Source organism: Neophocaena asiaeorientalis, unplaced genomic scaffold (genome assembly GCF_003031525.2).
Source record: "Neophocaena asiaeorientalis asiaeorientalis breed wild unplaced genomic scaffold, Neophocaena_asiaeorientalis_V1.1 scaffold46, whole genome shotgun sequence".
In the NCBI taxonomy this organism is placed as follows: Eukaryota; Metazoa; Chordata; class Mammalia; order Artiodactyla; family Phocoenidae; genus Neophocaena; species Neophocaena asiaeorientalis.
In genome coordinates this window covers 13,343,200-13,347,921 of record NW_020175393.1, presented here as the reverse complement: position 1 = coordinate 13,347,921, position 4,722 = coordinate 13,343,200, and positions in this window count along the sequence as shown.

Sequence of the window (4,722 nt, the reverse complement as noted above, 5' to 3'; positions counted from 1 at the left end):
GCCCTCCTCCGGCGCCAGGGTCTGAAAGGCAGATACGTGGAGGTCACCGCAGAACTGAAGAAGCCAGCCCGACCCATCTCATAACCACGCCCCCTGCTTTAAAATGGAAAGCACGTTCCCAGAGTCCTGCTTGAGTCTCTAATTAATAACTGGTGAACACTTGAACGTTTTTCTTCCATGATCCAAATATGTCAATATTCAATTCTTCAGTGTGTAGATTAGCCAAGCCTATCCTATGTTATCTCATTTTTTTTTTGTTTTTGGACACGTTGGATCTTAGCTCCCCGACCGATCGAACCTGTGCCCCCTGCAGAGGAAGCATCTAGTCTTTTTTTTTTTTTTTTTTTGCGGTACGCGGGCCTCTCACCATTGTGGCCTCTCCCGTTGTGGAGCACAGGCCCCGGACGCGCAGGCTCAGCGGCCATGGCTCAAAGGCCCAGCCGCTCCGCGGCATGTGGGATCTTCCCGGACCGGGGCACGAACCTGTGTCCCCTGCCTTGGCAGGCGGACTCTCAACCACCACTGCCTTGGATGTGTGTCAGACACAGGTCGGGGACCCAGGTGACACCTTGGGAATTTTCTCCCCCATTCTTGAGTCTCTTCTTGCTCACTGAGTGTTGTGTAAATTCAATAAGCATAGACCGTGCTCTTCATGACGATGTTTTACTGTGTCAGCAGCTGCCGGGGCTTAATGTACATCAAGCAGTAATAATACTCATCCTAATATGTTGTAAAACAGATCTGTATCCTAGTGAAGCAATTGGATGATTTTGGCATATATAAGGATATAGTATTTTTCTTTTATACATAAAAATGGATAAAAAAAAACTTTGTTTTAACAAAGTGGCAATCAAGAAAAATAAAATAATTTGGGAGCCCAAATACCTGCAATCCAGGTCTCCAGAGAGGTAACCTTTATCTGTTAGTTAGTGCTAATGAGATCCTTGCCTTCTCTACAGGGGACGTGTTCACAGCCACAAAGAAAACTAGTGCTCAGCTGAGGTTGGCTGTCAAACAGAAATGTACATTAACACCCTTCAGGTTTTTCTGCTGTGGTTCAATATGATGCTAGAGAAGAAAATAAAAGTCCTGTTTGTTTGACCCACTTAACAAAACAGGAAACATGGGGAGGAAGAGAGGGCTGGAAGAAAAGAGAGAGGAAGTGAAGGAGGGAAAAAGGAAGGAAAGAGTATTTTCGGTTGCAGAACCAAGCCAGCAAGAGAGCAATCAATTCAACTCAGTAGCTTCTAAGCCATGTAAAAAGGGGCTGAACGGTCCGTTGAGAATAACAACCTTCAAGTCAATTTATTCCTAAGCAATTCTGCTTGAAGCCAATTGATAAGTCTAAGACATTGGGAGGATTGTAAGCAAGAGAGGTCTGCTTTAATATTTTCTTAAATCGTTCGTGATGATTTTTTTTAAGTGTCAACTGTCACGTAACTCCCATTTCAACCATCTCTCCTTTTCTGAACTTCTGAGTAATGAGTTTCAAATTAATTTATCCCACGTTCTCTCCAAACCCCTTTTCCTAGGCAAAAAAGATGAGGTACAAATTTCATATAATAATTACTATTTTAATTCCCAGCCCTCAGTAATTTTCACTCCTAGAACAAGGGCCCAAGCACTCACCCCAATTCACCTACCAGACAATCCTGCCCACCTCTGGCGTGGGGCACGTTTTCCTCTTTCTCTCCCAGGGGTCTTCCTGTACCATATACCTTAGGATCCTTTCCTAAGGAAGCAATCGAATAGCCCAAACCTCTGCAGATCATCAAGGTAGCTCCTAGCCTAGAGATCGTCTCAAGAACATATGGGAAAATACAAACCCCAGAGATGACGCTGGAATCTCAGGATCCTTACCGGCATCATGACAGAACACCAGACCTGCAGACCCTTCTCAAGTTGGAGATCTTTTTGTCTGCAACCTCACGGTCAACATTTCATTTTCTCCCCCTGCCCTCAAATTCTAGTGTAAAAAGAAACTTGGGCAAAATAAAATAACTTTGAAAAAGGGGTACGAAATCCCCTACTTCCTTCCCCAGTTCACTTCCTGCGGGGCCTGAGATCCTCCATCCCTTCAGATCAGATCGTGTTAGCTGTGATTCCTAGTTATGAAGCTGCCCTCAGTAATAATAATGGCCAACATGAAGCACCTGCAGAATCTCCAACAACTGAGCCTATTCATTCCTTTGAGAAGGAATAAACCACACCACAAGAGGTTTTAAAAATAACTGGGAGGAACAAACCTGCTAGACACACAGTTACTTTGGCAGAAAACTTCAGACAGACCCCAAACTGCAATTTTACAGTCTCTCGTTGTTGTTCTACTGCTGGGTGCCTTCTTGTTTTATTCCTGATCTGAAATTCTGTTTCTGCCGCGCCTTTTAAGCATAAATTGATAAGCGTCAGTTGATAGATTTCACCCTAAACTCAACAGGAGGAAAAACAATCCAAATTGCTGCATCAATTACACAGTGGCATTCGGAATAAAGATTCAGACAGAATCTTCAGAAAAATTCAGCTCTAACTTGTTCCTAGCTCTTACAATCACACAGAAGAGGGGGAAATCCCTGAAAAGTGAATTAAGAACTGCTGTCTCTGTGTCCCACGAATCATGCCTTGGCAATCGTCATCATACCCTTTAACTGACCATGCAACTCAAAGTTCTACTCTCCCGACAATCATCTTAGAATTTGTTGTTCCTTTGTTATTTTGTCCCCTTATGAAAACTCACCAATTTAAGGACCTGCCAGAAAGAAATGTCTTTCCCTGGGCTTCTCAGGCTGGGTTTGCTCAGATCTTTTGATGCGTTCCTATTGGCTCTTCCAAAAGCAACACTAGTTACTCTGTACTTCAGCTGATTTTAAACAGTACCAAGTGAAAGGTGTTCATTTTCTAGACTTTCCTGCTCTCTCCACCCCTCTGCTGAAAGGACCAATCATATCCCTGGAAAAAATAACCTCATCTTATTGAATTATCGAGAAGAGATGCAATTTTTGGAAGCTTAACTTATTGCTGATTAAAAACCCAGCAGCACCTACTGGGCTCTGATATTGATCAGAAACTAGAATACGGTACTTTAAGATACCATATGCTTGCTTTTTTTTTTTTCTCCAGATTTTTAAGTCTCAGATTACTCTTTATGATCGAGAATTAAATCCTAAAGCTTTTTAGTAATTGTTTATCTTCTTAGGCTTTTAAAAAAAATCGAAACACTCTCTTCAGTTACCTAACTGCCTGAGAAAGAGCACAAAAATAGAAAAAGAGAAGCTCACACGTAATTTTTAAAGCATAAATGTTAACACTTTGTCCTGACCTGGTTTACAGCTCTAAAGATTTATCAGAATTGAAAGTGAGGTTCTTGATCTAGCATCTAGCATTGATCGGATACTCTTCCCATAACTGGCACTATGTCTAACGTTTCACATGCGTTGTTCCATTAAAACCCTATGACAATAATGCTACAAAATAGGTTGTTGTTATTATCACCATTTTGTCAATAAGAATACTGAGATTTAGAGAAATTCAGCAGCTCACATGATGTTACGCTACTTAGCTCCTAGTAGAATGTCATTAAAAGCTTGCGGACTAAATCAATGAACAAGCCCTTAACCCACACATAACACTATTTCAAATGTGTTTTCATGGACAAAAGGGGGAAATTGCATTTATTTTAGAGAAGAAAAAAGGTATGTGTCAATAAACACAGTCATTTCAGACAAGCCTCCTAAAAGATAAGATTATTTCAGATCACCCCCAAAAGAAATATTCCCAGATTTTCCAATATAATCTCAATTTTAAATATTCTATCCTATCAACATTGTAACTGTGCTTTTCCAATCAAATAATACCATTTTGTAAATTTCAGATTTATTGAGGTATAATTGATGTACAAAATTTTAAGGTATTTAAAGTGTACATCATGGTTATTTGATAAACATATACATTGTTAAAGGATTCCCCTCCACTGAGTTAATTAACACATTCATCACCTCACATATTTATCTTTTTTTTCTTTTGGTGAGAACATTTAAGTTCTACTCTCTTAGCAAATTTCAATTATACAATACGGTGTTAAGTTTCAATTACAGACACCATGTTATACATTAGATCCTCAGAGCTTATTCATCTTATAGCTGAAAGTTTGTACCCTTTTACCAACCTCTCCCTATTTCCCCCAACTTCCAGCCCTGGCAAACCCTTTTCTACTCTCTGCTTCTATGAGTTTGACTTCTTTTCTTTAATATTCCACATATAAGTGATACCATGCAGTATTTGTCTTTGTCTGGCTTATTTCACTTAGCAGGATGCCCTCAAGGTCCATCCATGTTGTCACAAAAGGACTTCCTTCTTTCTCATGGCCAAATAACATTCTACTGTACACATATACACATCTTTTTTTATCTATTCATCTTTTGATGGATACTTAGGTTGTTTCCGTCTTTTGGCTACTGATATGATCTCATTTTTGAAAATCTTCTCACCATAAAATCATGCCCCAATTCATCTCCCATCACTCACTTACCCTCCCTCTGGAGATCAGATATCTTTTCTTTCAAAGCCTGGATTTGGAGCACAAATTTGTCTTTCTTGGAGGTGTGTGATTTATTTTTTAAAACTTAAAAATCATTATGTCTTTCCAAAGAAAGATGTTGAAATGAGAAAAGTTATGAAAAGATGCTTAAATGGAGGGAGGGGAGAAAGAGTACAAAGAACATTGAC